The sequence below is a fragment of the Buteo buteo genome, chromosome 5 (assembly GCF_964188355.1).
Source record: "Buteo buteo chromosome 5, bButBut1.hap1.1, whole genome shotgun sequence".
NCBI lineage: Eukaryota > Metazoa > Chordata > Aves > Accipitriformes > Accipitridae > Buteo > Buteo buteo.
The window spans coordinates 1965966-1989954 of record NC_134175.1 but is presented as its reverse complement, the minus strand read 5'-3'; the positions used below and the strand labels follow the sequence as shown (position 1 = coordinate 1989954).

At 42.5% G+C, this 23989-nt stretch overlaps 1 long non-coding RNA gene across 1 annotated transcript in view; it reads left to right on the top strand.

Annotated features, from left to right (window-relative positions):
- The window catches only part of LOC142030817 (uncharacterized), a 126117-nt gene that overhangs the window by 90028 nt on the left and 12100 nt on the right, over positions 1–23989 (top strand). Inside the window, exons 2-3 of the long non-coding RNA XR_012650310.1 lie at positions 20929–21135; positions 21997–22076. This is a non-coding gene — a long non-coding RNA (uncharacterized LOC142030817). The remainder of the gene's footprint in view (positions 1–20928; positions 21136–21996; positions 22077–23989) is intronic.

Genomic DNA, 23989 nt, shown 5'->3' with positions numbered 1-23989 from the left:
ATCAAAATTAAAGTACCTGTTTTGGTCAAAAAGCCATTTCTTACAGAAGAAATATATTTTCACATGAATGTTGAAGATCTGACAAATATCCCTTTGCTACTAAAACTGCAAAAAAGGATGCTAAATTACAGAGAGGAAAAATTGCCCACCGATCCTTCAAATTTTAACCAAACCTGCCAGAAATAAATCTAATGAAAAACACCGTGTACATGTTACAGAAGCCAAACAAACATACCTGAGAAAGCTCTTTAAATGTATTATGACTGAGACTTGCTCTACGCATAAATGAGTCACATCTGCTCTTGGTATTGCACTTGCATCCATGTGAAAGAAAAGATTAAAACAAGATACCAACATAAAAGTAGATTGATACAGGAGAAGTGAGTGGGAACTCCTGGAAGGAGATTGTTAGATAGCGACTGCTTGGAATAAGTCCAAACCCAATTGCAGCACAAAGAAATTGGCTTTCTGTTGTACCATGTTTTCTGTAATGCAAACCAGTGTGTGCGTGGGGGTGGTGGTATGTGATTGTCATTATGAAATGCTTTTGCCAGCACAGTAGCTCAGACACCAGGGGATAATGCATTACACACTGATGCTTTCCAGGATGTTGATTCTAAAGCAGTTGTGGTGGGTTGTTTCTATCGGAAGATGTGAGTTTCTGAACCACGGTTTCCCACAGGGTGTTATCTTGGCAGTACAAGGTTAAGATCCAGTCTTAATTCAGAGAAATGCCTCCACCTTCCTGTAGTCTTCAGGTTTCACCTAGCACCGCTGCACTTTGAGGTTAGAGGCAGGGGATTCATATTTCAGACAATGGACAGAACAATTGGGAAAGCAACCCCCTCTTTCTGTTGCAGCATAATCCCACCTGGGAGAAAGGCTCAGTTGTTACTTCAAAGCCATTGCATGTTAGAACACCCTGCTGAGATTAAAGCACCGCGCAGAGGAGATGTGCCACCTGTCAATCCCTGCTCACATCCTACGCTGTTTCACAGGCTCGCTCACAAGGGCTCTGGCCGGGGTTTGCCTGGGGAACCACTGCTGAAGCTCAGGTACCAGGTGAACGGGGGTGATGATCCCGAGATGAGAGAGCGTACCCAGAGCTGCACTACAAGCTGTGTTATTTTGGGGATCCAGTGTAATTATAAAGGCCTTGATCACTTGCGGCCATTAAGGAAATCCTGGAACTCTGGCTTTGCGCTGAGTAGTAAGATCAACAATTGAGCTGGAAATGAGTAGTCATGTGTTGCTAAACCCTTACCTTCTGTAGTTTCAAATTAATGCAATAAATTTTGCTTCCTGTTCTCAACTAGTTTGCTATACGCTGCTAGACACTGCCACATTCCACTTCGGAGGCAGCAGGTGCTGATTGTTGGGAAACTTGATCCATATATCAATTGTAATGCATCTTAAAAAATTTAACTTACAAAAATATAAAAGGGAGTCTGCAGAATGAGATTTTCTTCCTCCAGACCTGGAAAACCTGGTGGTGTCTGTGGTTTTGTGAAACCTCTCATACTTTATTTATTTTTATTCCTCTGCTAGCCCTTGGGTACAGATTACTTTCAAACAAGCTGGTTTACTGTTTGCATAACACAGGCTTAAATTCAGTTAGAAATAGATCATTTTTCAAGTAAAATTCCCCAGAAAATAATTACAAGTATTTGGGGGTGTTGGGGAAAACATCAGAAAACTTTCTTGTTAAGGTCTGGTGACACCTGGCAATTAAAAATAAAAATCCATTTCTTGATCCAGACCTTCCTCCCTCTCCTTGGGGACAAATTAAACTGAACTGCAGAAGTTTCAAACATACTTCTAAATCCAGCGTCGTTTGCTTCTGGGTAGATTCTACATTCTGCAAATTATTTCTTGCTGGGAAAGTGTCTCAGATTCATATTAATGAGGATTCCATGTTTGTGGTTAGGAGAAATTTAGTCTTGCGGCTTAAGCAGCCTCAGGACTCTCATTAAGTGCAAGAGGTTAATAATCTAAACTAGCAGTTAACTAGCTATGGTCAGCAGAGCCTTATTGCTTTTGGCTCATGCTAGCTAAGCTGGTCCCTTGTCCTTTGCAGTGCTAGAGATGCAGGTGAAAACAAGGAGACCAAACAAGGCGAGCTGCCGATGAGCCATTTCTAATTTTAGCACTGGGGAAGATGTTATGAAATGTTATGAGTGGAAATGAGATACTGATGGAAAAACTAGTCTGCATGCCTATGACTAAGAGGAGGGAGATGGATTCTCTAAGAGTAGACGAGCTCTTCATTCAGGTGTGGTTTGTGCTCTGGTAGTTTGAGATCCTTGTCCAGCCAAGTGCTGTGCACAGACAGCTCAGGCAAAACCCTCTCTTTCTTTATGGAAGAAACAAACGGTTGCTTCTCTGCAGTTCAAGAAAAATATGCAGAACTCCCAGCTGTGCTTGACTCGCAATGCTATGTGGGGAGTAATTTCTTGTAGCATGTGTCTGGCATGTTGGAGACTCTCTTATCCACTGAAAGAAATCATAGAATTACAGAACACTGGTTGGAATGGATCTCTGAAGGTAGTCTGTTCCAACCTGCTGTTCAAAGCAGGTCTAGTTAGATCAGGTTGCTTGGGGCCATATCGAGTTGAGTCTTGAACACCTCTAAGAACAGAGAGTCCAGAACCTCTCTGGGCAACCTATTCTATCTAGTATTTGACTATCCTCATGGTAAAGAAAGGTTTCCTTATATGTATTTGGAATTTTCCATCTTCCAACTTGTGTCAGTTGCCCCCATCCTATTGCCATGCACCTCCAAGAAAAGCCTGGCCCCATCTTCTCTGTATCCTCTGATCAGGTAATTGTAGTCAGCAGTGAGGTCTCCCCTTTGCTTTCTCTTTATGCTGAACAGACTCACCTCTCTCAGGTTCTGCCTGTATGTCAGGTGCTCCAGCCCCTATCGTTTTGGTGGCTTGGGGCTGGCTTTGCTCCAGTCTGTCAATGTGTTTCCTAAACTGGTGAGCCCCAAACTGGACACAGTGCTCCACACACAATAGGAATAGAGGGAAAGGATAGTTTTCCTGGACCTGCTGCCCGCATTCTTACTAGTACAGCCTGGGATGTGGTTTACCTAACTACCAGCAGGATTAAGTTGCTTTGTGGGTCAAGAGCTTGAAAGAAACAGTGCAGGTATTCCTGACATTGAAGAATTGCTGCAGAAATTGGAGGGCAGTCACAAATTAGCTCTATCCTTCTACAGCTGGTGGAAACTTTAGTTTTAATTGCGCAGACCCCAAGCAAATTAAAAAGAAGCAACCAAATCAGTTATCAGGCTGGCTTCCTATAGTGTCCTGACAGGTCCCAGAGGCCTCTGCAGAGATGAGATTGGGCTGGTTTCTGCCACATCCTCTCTGCCTAAGTTTAAATAGGTAAAAAAAAAAATAAAAAAAAAAATATATATAATCTGTAAGCGATCTTTGCGCAGTTATGGAGCAGACTCTGTTCCCAGTGGAAAAAATAGGACATGATCAAATATCTTAAAATTATGCCCCCCTTCCTTTCTAATTTGTTTTATTTCAAGGATACAATTTATTTTAGCATGATGTCTCCTGTTAGAGCATCCATGGATTTATCTTCTGGCATTTTGAAAAAAGAGGTTCCAAAATATCCAGAAAAATAAATTTCATTTAGTATCACTAAACTTTGGTCTGAGGACAAGTATCCAAGATGTTGTCTACAAATCCAAAACATTATTCTGAAGACTCAAACAGAAGCATGGTCTGCCTGAATAGACACAGCTGAAAGAACCGATCTCTCTTTCATCAAGACAGCATTATGTTCTGTCCATCCCATGCTAACATCAGCTTACACCACCCTGAAATGGTTTTGCAGCATGCTCTCGCTTTGCTTACAGAGGAGGTGCCTGCTGTAAAAGAGGAAAGAGATTCATTACCTATTATTTTTGTAAGAGATAGCAATGCTTTTGCTGTCTGCAGTTCATATGGGACCATGGCTTCTAGGATGACAGGGCTCCTCCCTGCTTCGTCAACAGGCAGCTGAAGTTTGGTTGGAGTGGGGGAAGCTTCAATTGCTGGTCACAAAGTAGAAGTGCTCTAAATGCATGGGAGCCCCCAAGTTAATGCAGTTTGAGTCTGTTTCTGAAGCCTCTCTTCTTATGTCAGGAAAGCCGTCTCTGCACTAGCAGTTCCCCATGGGAAGAAGTGCCTGGGACTCTAGCCTAGCCATACATCTCTGTCAAAATCTCTATGAATAAATTAACCTTTCTAAAGATTAGTGCACCCTAATACCTCAGGGTTTTTTTCTTGTTTTTTAACAGAACAAATGCTAAAAATGCCTTGACAGACCTTGCTAGGTTTTGTGCTGTGGATCATCTACAAAGGATTATGCTGCGAGTGGTATTAAAGGCACAGCCATGTGATTATGGAGAGTACTGACTTGTCTCCTCCTTTGGAGAAGGGCTTTAGTGTATGGCAAAACATATGGTTATGAGTAGGAAATCCTCATTAGGGCAAATAATAAAAAAGCTAGTGAAAACTCTCATGCTTTTCCTCTTAAAACACCTCAAATACAGACATGTCCCCATGCTTCACAACTGTTAGTTCACCAGAGCAAAGACATTATCCGACCCAAACAACTTTGAAGATTTTGGTAGCTATGCTTGCACTCAGATAGCTAAAACACTGGTTGCCAAATGTGTCTGTGAAACAATGGACTCAGTGTCAGCAGCCCAATGGGCCCTTGTCCTGAAGGCTTTTGCCTGTTTCCCTTCTTGACTCAAGGCCTTATTTTGGTAGAACAGACTGTGGGGAGGTCAGGTATCTGACGCTCTATTTTCTTGCCATTGAATTGCTGGAATTGATCTGATCCTTTCCAGGCGGCTGGGGGCGGAGGGGGCCATTCCAAAGATGGTAGGGAGTGTTTTGATTTTTGATCCTTTTGAGATGAATTATGGGGAGGAAGCTGTCTGCTATCAGAGGAATTAGTCAAATTCCTTGTCAGATGTGCAATCCCATTAAAAATGCATTATCTGTTTTCAAAGCTTAAGTATGGGTGTTGGTTGAGAGTCTTTAAAATATTATTGTAAACTTTCACTGAGAAAAAGTATTCCTGAGTCTTTCATGAAGGCTAATCCCACTTCAACTACCGTAAACCATCAACTTCTGGGGTGGCCTTCTCAAGCAATACTAGGCAAGAGCATGCAATTATTCTGGGAAAATCCCCCTGGAAGATGCATACATTTGTTTTACGACGTTGTTAGCAGCTCTCAGCATTCAACTGATTTGTTCTGATAATGATTCTGTGTCTGCATGCCTCCTCAAATTCTCCCTTTGCTTTTCTGTCTGGCATCTAGAGTTCAAATAACTATCTGAATCCAGGTCTGAATTTGTCCTAAATGAGATACCTAACTCTGGTTCCTGCAAAGAGTAAATTCAGAACATTTAAATACATATGCTTGTAACTTGAATATCTTAAAAGTAGATGGAAGGAATTTCAGTCAAAGCTTTGAAGTAAGTATCCGTGGAGAGAAGCCACAGTTTTTTCTGCGAAGGATTAACAGGGTATCCTGGAGCATGCAATATCACTCATTCTATGAAGCACATTCCTTGGAAATTTTTTAATAAACATATAACGGTGACATGTAAACTTCTCTTTTTAAAGTAGCTATTAGTTGCAGAATCACACACTCTTCCTAGTTTTTCTTATTTTTGACGTGTAAAAGGGATTTCCAGGAAAATCTCGTAGATTCCTGATGTCTTACATTCACAACCGTAAAATTACTCCAATTGGATTTACAGTAGCTGTGGCAGATCATAAGTGGTGTTCTCAGGCCAGCTGAACGCTATTCCGTAGACTATTTGCCTAGACCTTTGCTCATTGAATTGTTAGTGTCTTAGAACAATGGTATTTCCACCATTTCTATTTGCAGTCCAACCTCAAACTTTCTTACACTAATCAGTTTAACTCAAAAGCTTAATGTCAGAGCAAGATGGGATCATTTCTGATAGCCAATCTACTTTGCTCGGCAGTACATTACAAGTGTCAGGAAAAAAATGCTCTCGTTCTGTATGGTCTCTTTAATACCTTTGTCACTGTGTCATCCGAGTGCAACTGGAATAGCTAAGAATCTGCTAATCAGTCTATATAATAAAGCTATGTTTTTAAATGATAGAAAATAGGGTGGTCACCTTTTTAAAGGAAGGAAACAGCCTTGGCTGGCAAGGGATTCTTGCTAGGACTGTGCCAGCACCAAGGGACATGTTTCATGCTACTTTGTTTTTGTGTTCCATGAGAGGAGTTGGCAGAAAATAGGCAAATTCCTCAGGTCTGGCTGAATGCTCTGGCACCATACAGCAACCATGTTTCCTGCCTGGTTCTCTGGCAAGTGTGTTAGTTTCTATAACAACTCCAGTTCTCCGTGTCACTGCAGGCAAATGAAACACAGCTTGGTGCTTATCTCTGGAAATACCAATAAAGTTATGGGTTCAAATCACTGTTAAACATCATTGCCAATCCACCTGTTAAAATATTTTTCAGACAACAAAGTATGAAAGGAGTACATGCACAAAATAAGTATTTGGGATAACGTGTTATGTTTGAAGGCTTTTAAGGCGCTTTGATTTTATTTTGATCATGGCTGAACTCCCGAGAGATCGTATTCGGACCCTCAAACAGATGCCACAGAATGAAATCAATTGTGCGGGAAGGTGAAAACCAGCTTCGCTCTTTCTTCAGGCAATCCGTACAAAAAAAATCAGCCCTAAGTTTTGTGGCTGAGAGTTTAAAGAGTGTTTCCCTCTCTCTTTTGCTTAATAAATGAAGAGCACCAGCAACTATTCTCATGCATCCTTCCAAGTTTGGTAAGCAGTGAATCTTGAGAACCAAAGCTGGTCTTTACCTTGCAAAATTTCCACTACTCTTTGCAGTCTCTTTGCAGTCTTAAGATCGGCAGAGTTCACATTGACACGAACATCAGAGGCAGAACCCTGCCTGACACTGTCTAGACAACTTTGTAACCAGATAAAGCTACAAAAAAAGAAATCTCATTGTATTCTAACTCTGCCGTGTACTCACAAAGCAAAGATCATCAAACCGATAGAAGCACTTCAAATCTTTTCCTTACCATTTTCATCAAAGCAGAGAACATGTGGTCCTCAGGTCTTCAACAGCCCTCTGCGTTTAACTATGTACCACGCGAGGCAGCTGCAATGCAACTTATTTTAATGCTGTAAAGCAGAGACGGTGGCACTTTAATGTTTCCTTTGCTAGAATAGGTTTATCTCAAAATTTTATGTTATTTCAACAAAGTGGAGTGTTTACCATAAATAGCAGGGCCTGCAGAAAGCCTGTTGCAACACTCTTCCTACTGTGAAGCAGCAGTACCTCAAGCCTGAACCAATTTAGGAAGGCATTGGCCATATGATTTTAATATTAACAAGTGGAGCAAATTTGTGAGTGGGTTGTTGGCTAGTTTCATAGTGAGGGGCACCTGCAATCGATCAACACGGCTCATACAACAAGGTGTCAATGCACAGGCAGAATAATAACAAGAATTTGGTGTGTACAGGGATCACTCAGCTGGTGGGGAGGTGTTAACATGCGGAAGAAAAGAAAACGTTATGGTGAAAAATTGTTATTTGTTGGTTAGTTAGCAATTGCATAATTCTCAGAGATGTGAAAGAAGCAGGGCAAGAGATTAAACGTGGCAAGGCGGGCAACACTGATGGCTTCTGCTGCTAGCTGGAAAGCTGAGAGGTGCATAGCATGAGGACAGTGTAAAGTTGACGGGGGCAGAAAGTGGTCGTGACCTTCTTTTGTGAAACAGGAGAGGGCTGCCATTTCACATAGGTTATGCGGATCTAAATACAAGCACTCTTTAAAAGGGCATTACAATTATGAGACCCACTCCAAGGGTTGGTGAGAGGATGTGAGTTCCAGGCTCCTTCTCCTTGGAAAGCGCAGGCAGACTGCTGCTGAGCCCTCAGAAATGTCTAATGGTTGGCTTATAGGGTTCAAGGAAACCTATCCTTGCAGGGACTCTGCTTTGAACATGAGCATGCTCTGCTGTGATAGAGTAGAGCTAGGAAAAAGCTCCTGATTCAGCTTCCCTTCTAAGTGTGTTCCCTTGCTAAGGCCTTCCCTGGGATTTAAGCCTGCTTCTCCCATACTGACTGGGGGTGGGCAATGCCTAATGCCCAGCCTCTCACCCCTATGCCCAAGTTCCCCCGCCAGAGCCAACACGTGGCTGCTACTGGGAGGTGTACCAGGGAACCTGGCTCCTCTGGGACACAGGGTTTTGATAAATACAAATAACATTGCAGGCAAATGCTGAAAAACAGATCCGATCTATGGACGCTGGCTTGGCTTTCATAGGACGTGACAGAGAAGGGGATGTGAATGGGCATGTCTGTTTGCCAAAGGACAGAAGAACAAGGAACAGTCACTTCTGGAAAAGGTTTTGAAAATGGAAGAGGGGTGGATCTCTTAGCACTATGTGAAATGGAGCGGACTCTCTAGAAGTCACTCTAAAACTTATGCTCCTTAGGAAGGATCTTTCCCAGCTGTGTCCTGAGCTATTACTTACTTTTTTTTTTTTCAGGGATGTAATTTCTTGCCCTATTTCATAGATTTCTCCCTTCTCGCAACATCCCGAAGGGTGACATCAGCATGTTGTTATGTTCTTTCTATTGCGTGCCAACTTCAAGTATGTATTTTCATTTATCTGAATAAGCGTAGAGCTACAGTGACACGATCCAGGATTAGAAAAATATGGACTGTCACAAAAATGTAGGCCTTGATTTGAAGGAACACAGGTCACCTCCTGATCTCACCTTCCCCTCTGACAAATGTCTGGAGCTGCTGTGTCCTGCTTGAGTTACTTTGTCTTTGTTTGCCTGTACCTCTCTTGCTTTATTTCTGTATTGCTTAGCTAGTCTTGACTTAGTAGAATATGTATACTCTAATTCAGGTGGTTCATGTGTGATATTGGCAACATGTGCTAGCTTTATTGTGTTAATGGAATGCTATTCTGTGCATCTGACATAACACCAATCTTCCTTCTTCCTCCAAATGAAAAAAACCTGAGCCTACATTCTGTTTTGCCAGTCGCTGTTTCCTGTCACTTGCAATGGCCTCTTCCCAGGAGGTAAGAAAATAACCTTGCGTACTTTTTACCAATGGTAATCTGTTGTTTTGGCATTCTGTGAATGACTGGTTTCAGGCGATTCTGTCAGCGTACCTTGCCAGCAACCAGGTTTTGGATGTTTGCTTTGGGAACATTTTGTGGTTGAATGGCTGTGTTCCATTCCACATGTAAACATGGGCAAAAACTCACATTTAACAGTTCTAAACAGTTGGACAATGGTCAAAGAGGCTACTCCCCTTCTCTTTAATACATTGAAATTTTGCATAAAGTACAGAACAATTTAGTAGCAGGAATGCCCAGGTCCTGCCAAACGTATGATTTTGTTTTATTTTATTTTTAAAAATGCCTAGTACAAAGACTGAGCCTTTATTTGGAAGATGTCAGGAAAGCAAAACTTAATTGAATCTCAGACTGTACAATTGGAGTCATGTCTAAAAGGAAAGCTGTCTTTTGCTTCAGCATGCACTTGTACTGGAGGCCAGTTTCCACTCTCATTTGCATGAGTTTAAACCACAGTAACTCCACATGTGACTGTGCCAGTATGGCTTGAGATTAGAATTGGGTCTTCAGCTATTTCAAGCTTTGTTTTTACTTTCTTAGTCATCTGATTGATCATAGCGTTGCCAATCTGGTTACTCGCTGTAGCCGCACAGAAGAGTGTGGCTGCAGCAACAAGACCTAGTGTGTGCTCAGCACTTTTCAAAATCCAGATCTGTGTTACTAAATGTTGCATGCTGTGCTTTGGTTGCAACAGGAGATATATGTATCTGTTAAAAAACAGTAAACATTGTGGTGTGAGGAGCTTGTGACAGCTCTTTGCTATGGGTAATTATCTTTCAGGGGTTTTCTAACCATCTGGTGGAGGCACCTGCTTCAGCTTCTCAGATAATGGAGCCCATCTTCCATATAGAGTCAAGGGAGAATTGCTTCTCCCGTGTCACAGGGCTGAAGCCTGTCTGCCTGGTATACCAGGGAGCACTCTCATCTCCTGCCTTTCTGGGACAGGTTCCCAGTCTGTCCATCAGGCTTTCATTACTTACATTAAGCGTTACTGCAGTGCTGTGTTAGTTCTTGGGGGAGGTGTTTGCTGTACAGAAAGCATGAAAAGCATTTAGAAAGAGAGGTCTCATTAGGTCTGACAACACAGAGTCCTGTGCATGCTCAGAGGAACACTTGAATGGAAGCGGAGGATAAAAAGGCCTTTGTCCAGAATCAAACTCAGCCCCAGTCAAAATGGAGAAGCAAGCAGATCATTTCCTGCTTCATTTGGATATGTGGCAGAAGATTAATATCTTTGGCCCTGTGTGTTTGGGCTACTTAATTTTATACCCTAGATCATTCATCCAGGACCAACCCCTTAAGCATCTAACTCATACTTCTTTTACACAGTCACTGGTCACCAACGAAATGCAAGTTGTACTACTTATGTCCTTATACTTATTTATGATAAGGTGACTTCCACTGCATAATAAAACCCCCACCATTTCCATACCTATTTTAGCTCTAAACATGTCCTTTAGGTCTCTGAAAGTAAGGCCTTTTCTAGTAAGAAATCCAGGAATAGCATGGCTCAGCCTTTAAGGCATCTGCAGTTTAAGGGCACCTTCTGGCTCATTGAATGTCCCCAGCATATTCTGTCCTGGGTTTTCATGCATAGTCTATAGAGTACTGATGATCTCTGGTAGCACTTGTTGGTGCTCCACAGATTGTCTGATCACATGATGCTGGCATGCTGCCTTATTTCCAGCTGCTAAATTGCATTCAAAGGCCATTTAAAATACTTTCCTAATAAAACTTGCCTATAAAAATAGTTACTATAGCTGCTGCAAGGATGTTCTAGGAGCTGGTCCAAAAGACAGTCCCTACTGAGATGAGATCCACCCTACTAAAAAAAGCTGAGAAATTTCAGCCTTAGTAGAATTTCAGCAGAAATTAACAGCAGCAGAAAAGTGGCAGTGGAAGTGTTAATCAAATCGCGTGCTTTCTTAGTTAATGCACAGTCACTCCTGCAGCTGATGAATAAGATAGCGAGCATGGCTGTTGGGTAGAGTTTCTAAGCTGTTTAAATATGTTACAGCTTTGCTTTTAAAGTAGAAGAGCTTGGATTAATTGAGTAAGTGGCACTTAAGAGATTGCAGGTTAGGAGGATGCAGAGTGTGGCTAAATACAGCTTGGGTGTTCGCTTTCTTTTTTTTTTCCCCTCTTTAAATCTGTGGTTGCACTTTCCCTGTAGCTGTGGGGTTAGGACAAAGCCGATCAACTGCAGGTTTTATTGCCAGGGAGCTGGGACTTGCAGCTGTTTCAATTCTTTGATCACAGAAGATAGCAGAACAAGCAAACCCAATGCTGATGCAAACTTCTTTTTTATTCAAAAAAAAAAAGCCCTCCACATAAGCTCAGCACAGCTGCTTGGACTCCCAGAAGGTGGCAAGGATAGGGGGCAGGGGCCGGGGGAGGGCTGGCACTCCGTACGTACAGTGTCCCTCTGGCACGTAGTACCTGCCGAGTCTTCTTTCTGGCCGGGTATAACCAATCCTCTCTTTGCCATTTCATGCCGGTGCCCATGTGTGCTGGAAATGGAACTTTTAAAAAAGTTATTTGCTCCATATGCAGAAGAAACTCTTGGAAGCTAAGATGCTTTACTCTGAGTTTGCGTGTCTTGTTTCCTTTCTCATAGACGGGAAATGTATGTGTCTACCTCAGCCTTATCTAAACAGCTAGCTCGATGCTTTAACTTACCCTTCTGTTATCATTAGTTCATCAAGGAAAATCCTTCCGGGACATTCTGACTCGCATCCTGGAAACCTCTTTTTCTTCTCAGTACTTTGGCCTGGGATAGAGACTTTTTTTTTCTTCATATTTGGACATGCCTGGTGCATAGCATATGCCAGATACCACAAATAGCCCAATCTCTCTTCTTCGTTAGGCAGCTTCTGGACTTTTTCCTTCTGTGTCATTACAGTGGTAGTCTTTGACCTGGATTCTCTGCTACATAAGGGGTAAGAGTAAAAGAATGAACTGTCAGGGAGCTGGTCCCACTTCATAGCTTGTTTCAGAACTGGATGCCTTCTTGTGTTTTGCAATGGGCATTTAAGGGCAAACATTACGGGAACTCTTTCTTTCGAGACTTAAGCCCATACCAAGGATATAAGTGGCAGAGGAGGTGGTATTTTTCAGAAGCAGAGGGGAGTTTTCCCCCTAACGATAGATTCCCATATTGAACCAGCACAGTTCCTCCTCATGAGCTTACACTTCTCAACAGATTCCCATCGGGCTTGCCCCAACTTCCAGTTGCTTCTGTCCCTAGGACTTTTCTTCAGGGGATTGTCACTCTGTTGTTGCAAATTGTATTGGTCTCTGCACAGATCTGTGCACATCTCCAAGGATGCCCGTAGCTCTTAAAATCTTTCTACTGTGTTGCACTCAAAAAAAAGTGTGAAATAGTCTCATTATGCACAGTGGCTGCTGGAGAGTCAGTGTGGTTTTCCTGAAGCTATGAGTCCCTTTGGAAATGGGCTGAAAGCTTTTCTGTAGCACCCTCTTCTTGCTCTCTCCTCAGTCCTTGCTTGTGATTTCCTGAGAGAACATGTTGCAACACTTTGTTCTGTGGTTAAATCAAACCTGGGACATTCTGGGTTGATGCTAATAAAATGGCAGTGATGGAGCAATACGAGGTGTAGGCTTTCTGTCTTTGGAATGGTCTCTGTTGTTCTGGCTGCAAGTGGAAAGTATCTCATTTGGGAATGTTAAAACATTGATTTCCAGTGCTAGATAATTGCTTTCTTGTAAATGTCTTCTTTTTTTAAACTTACCTGGCTTTGAAACATGTTTGAATTCAACTTTTTATATTGCTAATTGGACTATTTTAACAAGATCTAAGATTGCATAAATCGTCTCTGAGATGGGTGTCTTCATTTTTGTTTTCATGAGAAACCTGTGACACAGGAAGTGTTGGGGTGTTTTTTAGTGAATTCTAAGTGAAATGTAAGAACTCTTCCTTTCAAAGTTGTCTAATTAGGTGTGGGCATTTAGAATGATATTTTTTCTGTCCTGTCTAATTTCTAACTGTCTTAATTTTTCATCTGCCATAAGTGGCATAACATAGAGGGGTATCACTTATTTCGTCATTGTGCCTTACTAGAATACGATACTTCAGACTTTTGGGATCATTAACTAAACAAGGGCTGTGTAAGGCTGATTATCACAATTAGGGCCAAGATTACTTTTACTAAAGCTGAAATTTTCTGAAGTACAATATATGTTGGAAGCACAAGTCAGGTCTTAAGTGATATTTGTGCTTTTCCTTGTGTCTGTCAGTGCAACTGACATTTAGGACGCTCCGAAGACTATGATTTTATAAGTGCCAAGCACTGAGGTGCCCATATTGACTTCAGTGACACTCGGCTTGTACCAGACTACATACTTAGGAACCTCACTGCAGCCATGTAGTTTCTAGTCAAGAAATGAACCCTGTATGGGTTCTTGTCTTGACGTTACTATAACAATCTTTGCCAGTAGGTGGGGTTCCAATCCTGTTAAAAAAACCTGGGAAACCTTGTCTATAAATGCGCTCCTCTTGCACTTACATACACAAGCTGGCCACATCTGGAAATGTTTGATTTGATATAGTGTCGTTTTACATTGCAGAAATGAGCGTAAGCGGTTTTTTAACCCACCAAGTGAGAAATGTGATCTGGGTTTTACTACCGACCCTTTAAATAAAAAACAGATCGCTTATTAAACCATTATCTATCAAGGATATGGAGAGAGTTAGAAATATCCCAGGATCAGAATCAAAATTGAAATGGACACATTTCTGTCTACTGTCCGATCCTGACAGCGTGGTCCGGTCATGCAGAAGTGCAGAGCTGAAATACCTCACAAGAGGAGACGCAAATGCAGAGAGAGAGGATAAAGAAACAAGCTCATATCCTATCCCTGTATCTGTGTTTGCTTTGGCCATTTCCATTCAAGTAACAGGGCATTGCTTATAGGAAATCACTGAAAAGTGTTATCTCGTGTTGCTTGTTATCAAGATTTGGATAAAATCTTCTCTTATAAGCTTCTTCAGCAGCAATAGATCAGGGAATGCCAACTGAATTCCTTGCAAAAGCCAGTGGAGTCACAACTGCCTCCTCTCTGCAGGCAAAAGATAGTGAGGGGAGCAAACTCCTGGCTAGCAAAATAGAATTCAGAAATACTGTACCCTTTTGTGCTAGTTTTGAATGTGCCAGTTTTTAACCCTGTGTGAATTGCAGCTGATCTATAGCTCTTTGGGTTGCAGTTTAAAGGATGCGTACTAGCTAACGCAACTAATTTACTCGCATGCTTTCACCTCTGTTTGATCGAACGCTGCTTCCTTGCTGATATAGGTACATCCCACTGGCTTTGATAGAGCTGCTCACGTGAGCAAAACCAGAAGGATTTGGCTCTCTGTGAATTATGACAGTTGGCATCTGAAATGAAACAAAGATCAGATCTGAGATGGATTTTTGCCATCATGTTGCATTTAAAAGCTCGTATTACTTTGGTTGTATTACATTGCATCACACTCGACCGAGTCAATGTGTCATAAAGCTGCCTAATGTAATTGTACACTGCATAAATGCAACAGAATGCCTCCGAAAAGTGATATTTCATGCTTGCTAGCTAACGCCTCGGCAAAGATTAAATCCACGAAAAGTAGGTATGTCCAATTGTTCGTTTGGATCAGCAAATAATTCATTACCCACATTATCTTTTTTTGAAATGTCACTCCATGTTGTAAATCACTAAGGTCCTGCTTAAAATGCCAACGCAGGGATTTTTTTAAAGAGCAAATTAAATTTTAGGGCCAATTCGCACAGTAGTTTTCCCCTTGAAGCAGAGCTGCCCATCTCCAAAAGTAAAATGCCTAGTTAGAGCATTTGCCTCCCTTTGTAAATAGTGATTCTCAGTGGGTGCAGCTTATTCATCTCAGAGACTCCCTCTCAGGCATTGGCCTCTCCATGAGAGCTTTCAGGAGAGAAACCCCAAGACAGCCATTTGCCCGAGAGCAACAAACTGGATATTGTGAACTGAGATCTCCAGAGCCCACTCTGCTCTCTTTTTTTTTGAATTTTCTTGGGGAAAAGAATCATTCTCCTTTCTTTGTGCCTCAGTTTGTCTGTCTACAAAAGCTCAGGACATCAAATGCTGTCTTAGCAATGTTGGTTTATGGGTGACAAGCTGGGGAGGAGGAGGGATAAGCTAAGTAGCTGGAGTTCCAGTAGTTCCCTTACTGAAAAGAAGGTGACTTGATGAAATTGTTCAGGTGGGAGCTGCAGATAGCTGCTCCTGTGCACTGGGGGGGAAAGGCAGGTCCCTTCCACTGATACGGAAACAGAGGCTCAAAAAGGCATGAAAGGGGAAGAGAAAGCCTATGATTTTGTGTGGCAGTTCAAATTCCTTACAGGGTATGGGGAATGGGAGAGGCTGGGGGACAGCTGGGGCCCGGCAATGCCCTTCTGTCTGGGTAGAGCTCACTAGGGGCAGGGGGTGAGAACCGGTGTGCTGAGAAGAGTTGATATTCTGGCAGGTTCAAATCTGACTGATGGGTGAGCAAACGCGAGTGTGACCCTTGGAGGCACAGCGGTGATTTTCAGTGTGCACAGCAAGTCACTGGCATGGTATAAATCTGAGGCAATTGCAAAGGTGTTAGATGAGAGTAAGAGCGCACGTTTGTGCATTATGAAGGATTGCTCCGTGGAGCATATGGCGAAGCCTTTATCTTTCAGCAGAGGGGATTTCCAAGCTCAGGTTATGTTGTGATTTTGACAGTGGACTAGGAATTATCTCAAGAAATGAGTTTCTCCCACACTGCTGAAACTGGAGAAAAATACAATCCAGGTGATGCCTTATGCTTGAAAAGCTTTATCCAACCCTTAGTACCTCTTTCCTTCATGGGAATTTGACCTCAGACGGCCTTACTGCCAGCCTCATGCCATAGCCACAGCTCATCTGTGTCCACCCCTGGGCAGGGTCCAGATGTGCCCCAAACGGAGCTGATAAAGTCTCTACTGCAGCCAGGCTCAGGACCCTGCCAGCTTGCACCCCCCAGTTTCTGCCTGTGATGCTGATGCCACATGAAGCATGGCGGGGGGCGACGGTGGCGGGGGGGCTGCGTGCAGCTGCTCCTAAAACCAACCCGTGGGACCACATGCAGAGGCTGCTGCACAAAGAACGATGCCCATTTTAAGATTTCCCACCAAAATACCCACTAAATCCCCAGGATTTCAGTACCTGCGAGGCTGGCAAGGAGGAAATCTGTTTCCCAGCGTGCGCTCGCTGTGACACACAACCTTTCAAAGCACAAATTGACCTTTCTCGGTAGTGATAACTGAAATAACATTTCACCATATTGTAAAATTAGAGACACTTCAGCAACTACTACAAGTGTTGTGAGTTTCCCCCTTATCGAACAGAAGGGGTGATTCTGATCTCTCCTGTGCTGAATCCTTGATTGGCTGTCACCCTTCCTGACATGCCCTGTTGCCTGCCGTGGATTGGCCAGGGGCAGATTTATATCCCCCTGTCACAGCCAATAGAAATATAGTGTTTTCTGAGTCACTGTTTAGTTACAGTGACAGAACCCTGATTGGGTGAAGCCTTGTGATTTATGGGGTTTTGCTGAAGAGTAACTGAGTTTTATCAGAACATAATGATGTGGTACTAATGCTCATTGCGAGGCAACATGGCTGACCAGTTTGGAAAGGTCAGCTTTTGACCTTGTCTGTGTTTTAAGTAGATCTTGTTGTATTGCGCGCCGGCTGGGGTTACCTACTGGTGCCAAACAAAAACCCAAATTATATCTTTCTTTGCCGCGCCTGTGACCGACTTCACCCCCGCCCGCATCCCAAGGAATTAGCCTCAAAGGTTGGGGTGAGGGGGAAGCTTTTCAGGTTCGTGGCTGCGCTGCAGTTCTCGCTGCCTCCATGGGATCGATTTCTGAGACAAGGGTGCCTTCACTTTCCAGAAAGAGTGTCAGCTTCCATTCTTCAGTTTAGAAAAGGTAGGAGTGTGAGGAAAGGAGATATCTTGAAGAAAAGGGTGGAATCCAGGGCATCCACTGGAGGAAGCACCATGATTTGATCATCAGGCAAAGACCAGTGGTTGGACATGTGTAATTAATCTCAGGATGCGCTTCTCAAAATGCCTCTAGGGATTAGGTTAATTCAGAAAGGAAGATGCCGACAGGTAGTTATTACCATTTAATTGCTGCTTTTAATAACTAGCCTGATCCAAAACATTCTGCCAGTAGAAAGTGAACATCTCTGTGCTAGCCTTGTTGTTAGGGCATCATTCAAACTTATGGTTTGTTGTTGTCGGGAATGTCAAGAAGTTACATTTGTTGCAAATAAAGCAGGATTTATTTTCTGCATTAGTTAATAGCACTTCCTTTCCTCAGTCAGCATTCAGACTTGAGGGTACAAATCTCAAGCAGAGCAGCAAAACTTAGTAACACTTTAACAGGATTTATTAAGTTTGTTTGCTTGACTAAACATCAGGATCCTCAAGCACTTTCTTTTTTTGAAGATTAACAAGCAACCTGATTGTCTGATGCTGCGATTTCAGCACGTTATGGGTGTCTTTCTCCTCAAGTTCCTTTACAGATCCCAACCTGTATCTTTTATTAGGTAGCACAAGGGACATCAACCCCAAAGTGTACACCTGTATTGGTGAGTTACTAAGCTCATGGGCTACACAGTATTTCTACAGCTGGTTTGTAAGCCATTTCCAGTCAAGTAGGTTCAAAAGACTCTACATGCACATAAATCTCAGTGTCACCAATATACACTAGTACAAATTTGCAAGATATTTACACAACACAAATACTGTTACATACTAATTTTAGGAGTCATTTTTACATCAGAGAGAGAGGAAGACATCCCACACCTTTACTGTGAGCATCAGTTTGGAAGAAATAACATTGTAATTCATGTATACCCATAAAATTTTACAGCTATTATTTAATGCTTTTTACACCTCAATTCCAATCTGTGCGTGGAACTTATTTGCTCTTTATGTTTCTACTTGTACTTTACATTCAGTTTCTGACATCTCTCTCCTGCTACTTGCCTTGCCCAGGTAATGAGCTGTTTCACATTTGGTGCCAATTAGGAGACATTCCAGGCTACCGATACAGTTAGAAATGTTGATTCTCAGAAATGTGCGAAATGTGTGGACCAGATTCTGATCCATTCATTCCAAAGGCAAGCAACACCAGTAACTTCAGCTGAATCATTCCTGAATTATAGATCTGATTTATACACAGTAAAAGAGCCTGGCCCTAACTGTTTCCCCGTTACAGTTCTGTTTGCTTTGGGGAACTAATTACACTGTAGGCTGCTGCTTGCATAGGGTTGACTGTGAGCTCATGAACCCAATGCAGGTACTTATGAGAAGTCCCCTTTGGATTGGGTTTGGGGCTTGGGATTCATAGGTTATATTCCAACTTGGGATGATCCTAGGCAAGCTGCTAAACCTCTTCTACTCTAAGCCTATCTATTCCATTTATACAGTAGATAAAATGTTTTTTTACAAAACCCATAGGTACTGCTCAAGAATTCTAATTTTTGAAGCAATCCAAATGCCTCCTGTTGAAAGTTTTTCATTTCGAACAATCTTTTTATGGCTATATTGAAAATATTAACAGACTGTGGAAAAAAAATTTTCCATTTCCATATGGAAAATGACTGAAGGGTATGTACAAAATTAAGACCTGCCTGTTGAAACATTAACAGATTTGTCACAGTGTTAGTCTCAGAGCTAATCCATGCAAAGTTGAGAAGAAAGCAATTCAGTGTGGATTTGGAAGCTCCTCACTGTGTGAAGGGCTGTTCAGAATGCTGAGCAGGGATGTTCCTGATGCCTTCTAAACTATCTGAGATGCTTATTTGCAGCTGGATAGTCACCTGTTAGGGAAATCTGCTGCATCTACATAAGATGACTGTTGTAGAGCATGTACTTTAACTTCTACATTTAACCTGTGAGGGCTATCTGGCCTTTAAGTCTGTTTCTTTTCAACCCATCACAGATAAATGGAGTACCAGAATGTGCCACTGATGCCAGGATCCTCGGGAAAGGGCGTGCAAAGAGCTCTTAATAGATCTGGAAACCTGAGAAAGGGAAACAGTTGAAATAATGCATGTGTACTTGGGTATTTACTCCTGGTGCCCTGCCATTCCTACCATCTGAATGGTCATATACAAACAAGTTTTGATGACATAATTAGACTGAAATGTTGTCCAAATTCCAATGTGTCTTTGTCACAGCTGAATATGAGGGAGACTCCAAAGCAATGCAAGTTTCATCTGCTGTGGGTAAATATGCAAGAGACCCAGTGCTTCATAGTACCTTGTTCAACAGTGATCAACCTGGAAAATGGAGTGGTAATCAGGGAAGAGTAGTTCTTCTGCCCTGACTTAGACTGGGTCTAATATTGTATCAAAACAGGCCTCTGAATCAAAATGGGAGAAGTTGCAAAGAAGTATCGTGCACAAATATATGCAACTTCCCTATTCATATGCTGGCCCTGGAATTGTGAAAACTGCCTAATATTGTCTAGAATTGGCTATATCCTTGTGCCATGGGCTCTGTCCCTGGTTTGCAGTTCTTCTCTTTAATTGCATTCAGGTAAGCAAAGAATGCCACCAAGGTCAAAGCTGCTCGATGGATACACTTAGCCATCTGCTGTCCAAGCCACCTGCAAAAGGTTCAGGCTTTGCCATGGTAAATGTGGTAGGCAATCCAGTGAGATAAGTAGCACTGTATGATGAGATTACTATGACCTCAGAAGGAGAAGACTAGCAAATCGGTGCATTTTCCTGCATGTCCCACTGCATGTGCATGATTAAGGATACCAACTGTATTCCATGCTGAAGCTGTACTTTGATCTCAGGGTATTCCGTTTTAATTTCTGTTTTGTTAGCTTTTATCCCCAAATCTTTCTGCCTGGAAACTGGGGTTTTATGCACACACTGTAGTTGATGTATGAAGCATGGGCCAAGAGAGACAAAGGCTGAAGTTTACAGGCTGCAGGAGGCTATCATTTTTCTTTTGTTTTGTAGTGTGGGTTTTTTGGGGGGCGGTGGTTGTTTTTGCATTCCAGTTCTGATCCTATCTGCTAATATCATAGCTTGGCTTCACTCCCTCATAGTTTGATGTCCCAACTTTTCCTTGTTAGTACTGGGAAATCATAAGCTTATAGTGAGTGATAGCCAGTAGGTCTGGGATTGATTACAAACAAAAATCCTAGATAAGATCATAAATTTAACCCATCCCTGTGATGTGATCGTATCAGGATTCAAGTACGTCTAAAAGTTGTTTCCGATTTTCAGCCACTTCATCTGGTTTCCATACATCCCAGCTGAGAGTGAAGTACTCTTGCGGTGGACTCTAATCCATGCCAGCCTGGCTTGGAAGAAGCCCTCTTTTCTGTTGTTATTGTATTATAAAAATGGATAGAAATGCTTTAGTCAAGATGGATATTTCAAGGAGGGTCAGTTCAGACACTGCTGAGATACAACTGACTCGATAATAAGAAAACAGGGCTGCTTTCCCACCCTGCTACCATCCCTCCCATTCCCTTCCTGAAGTTTAGCTGCATTTAAACAAATTCAAAATGGTGTTTTAACACCCTGAAAGTCAGTGGAGAAACACTAGAGATAAAACCAGTACTTGATAATTGATTAAGAAAAGAAGAGCAACCGAACCAAGACAGACATGGTCGGTCTCAGCAAAACCAAAAGCTCTGATGTTTAATGCCTGCCTCTCCATTTCAGGAAGAGATATTTGTGCTCAGCTCACCAGCCTTCTGGAACTACTGTTTATCTGTTTTTATATGCATCCTACACCTGAGCTGCCTGCTTTCCCTGCTGTAAATGACCACCAGGATCCAGTCCCTCTGCCTGAAAGCAGATTGAGCTTTACACCTTCTGCAGTGCCGAAGCCGATGCGCTCCCATCCATCCCCTCACCCCGTGGTACCAGGTGATTTAATGTTACTGTTGCTTTAACGGCCTCGTCGCTGCTCTGGCTACACAGTAGTTGTCTCCTGTGTGACTGTGCCTGGGAAAATCTATTACTGGAGTGCCATTAATCTGAGGCTGCCGCCTCTGGCACTTTCTGACTCTTCTATTTAATGGGCCTCTGCTTCCGGAGCTCTGGAGACATGCTGTTTTCCTCTCTTGATCAGCTTTGTTTAATTATCAAAATATTTGATGCAGAAAATTGACATTAGTTGTGAAGGTTTCTGCCTTCCTCCTCCTTACAGCCTCCCTCCCTGCTTTGTAGTGACATTGAGATCTTCTGCATGTACCACCTTCACCTTAAAATAGAAAATCGCTTGAACAATCATTTGCTTGTCCGGGCACAAGCTGCATTAGCAAGCTACAGGTAGAGCTGCTATAACCCGTCTTACTATAGCATGGTGCTGTGCCTTGCCCAAGTGTGAAGAGAGCCCGCTACACAGGTAGTGCAGCTGGACCTTTGTCTCCTTCCTGCAAACGTAACAGTGCAGCTGGCCGGCATTTCTGAAAAGCTCAGAAGAGGGGAGCCCCACGAATTCCTGTGCCTGTCTTCAGGGTGAGCTCATCAGTAAGCAAAGGCTCAACAAGATTCAAAATCAGGAAAGTCCCTCAGGAGCCAAGATTTCCACTCTGGCTTCCTGCTCCTATCTTCAAAGCAGGAAGCTTTAGGCATTGCAGGTGTTCCAATTGCACTAGTGCGTTTTGCTTACCCAGTGACCACATTCCTTGTTCCAGGACTTGGGGTGACCCATATGAACCAATATTTATCACTAAAATGAAGATCCAGGGGCAATATGGTTACCATGTATCAGTATCTTCACAGGTAGAGAAGACTTAAGTCCTGAAGAAGTCCTCACGTTGGCAGAAAAAAAGATCACTGGTGAGAGGACAAATTCAAATAAGGTAAATTATTCTTATCACTGGAAGTCCTTAGCTGCTGGAACAATTTTCAAATGGAAATGGTAGGTTTTCTGTGCCTGAAATCTTTAAATTGAGACTGGATGCCATTTTGGAAAATGTACTTTTTTCTAAGCATAACTTGCTAGGTTTAGCGCAGGGTAAGAAGGAGAAGGTGTCTGGGCTCTCTTATTCTGGTCAGGCCAGAGGAGCTGGTGTTTCTTTTTGGTATTTGAGTCTCTGCTTCTGCTACGCTCTTCTCAGCACTGCCTTGTTACAGAGGAAAAGGAACTTTTAAGAGGGTCCTAAATTAGTGTCCCTCTTTTCACAAGCCATGTCTCTTATTTCTGCTGCCTCTGTAAAATGCAATGAACAATGAAATGTGAATTACTGAGATTTGGGGCTACTGGGAGACAAAGCAGGGGAGCTATTTATGTAATGCTGAAACACATGAGTACCATTGTTATATTCTTTCCTCATATGTATGCCTATTTGCTCCACTGGACTTCGTTCCTTGCTACCATTACTGCTCTCTCTTTCTCCATTACACACGCTGTACTTCCCTCACAAGACACAGACAGGCTGTAAGGAAGGTGAGTGAAGTACAGATGGGGCCCGTAAAAGTTATCCAGCTCACTATTACGGTGACTTTCAACAAGTAAATCACATTCCAGCAATAATTATCCTCTTTTACCAGCAAAACCTTACATGCTGTTGTCACCCTCAAACTGGGATTAATTGCCGTTTGATGTTTATAGAGTTTATTTGGGTCTCACTACGTATATAAATATTTTCAATTCCCCTTATTAATTCATATTAAAGGAATTATATTTACTAATTAATACATATTAGAAGGCTATCGGAGAAGCTGAGATGTTTGAACAAAGCGTTTTACAGTGAAAAAAACCATTTAATTGAAGCCAGAACATTTTGCAGAGGGACATGGATTTTGATGAGGAAGCTTCTCAGCATCAGAGTTTACTCTCCAGCCAAAGACAAAGGGACACACTGAAAGCTCCAGGACAGATGACCTGACACACTTGAATTTTGCAACTGTTCAGATGGTTTTGTTTTCACCCCGTGCAAATAGAAACAGTGTCCAGGATCGAGAAACCTTTCAATGCTGTGTCACAGTATTGCTTTCCAGCTGTTCTTGTGTTCAGATGACCCCTGCCAAAAGAAGGAAAGCGTCTGGGCTACATTCTTGCCTACCTCACAGCACAAGTAGCGAATACGATTGATTCTGCATAATTTTTTCCACTTTGGACAGTTGTCTTTATGATATATATGAAACGCATTCAGGAACGTTGAGGAGATGTGCAGGCAAAGGTGCTTCTCAGAAATGTCCCTCTGCTCTGTGCATATACCTGCCAAATGAGCTGGTTGACTGTCCCACGTTTGCTTTTGACTATGTCTTTCTTACTCAGTCCCCATGGATGAGATAAAGTTAGGGCCAATGCAACAAAGTTGCATGGGAATCTGAGAGCATGGTGGGGAGGGAATATTCAAAGAAATGCACGTCGGTTTGTTTTCACCAGCAGATCTAGGTTTGCAGCTTTGTCTCTCCTCCCTTTGGTTTGGAGTGCAAAGATGCAATATGAGAGAGGAAGGATGCATCCAGGCTCCCAGCCTGATACTGCATAGTAGACAACCAAAACGTTATCCTGTGGGCTCAGGTTTGTTAGCAAACTTTTCATTAGAGCTCCCATACTTCCTTAAATAAAGGGGCAAATTGCTGATTCACAAAAAGCCTGACCAGTAGCTAGCTAGTCCATGGCTGTATAATAAAAAAAAAAAAAAAGAAAAAAGAAACCAGGTTTATGGGTTCTCCCCATACTCCCTGCTCCCGCCCCGTTTGCAAGGTTTAATCTTGTGTGGTTTAAATTCTTCAACCTCTTCTCCCTCTCTTGCACTGCTTT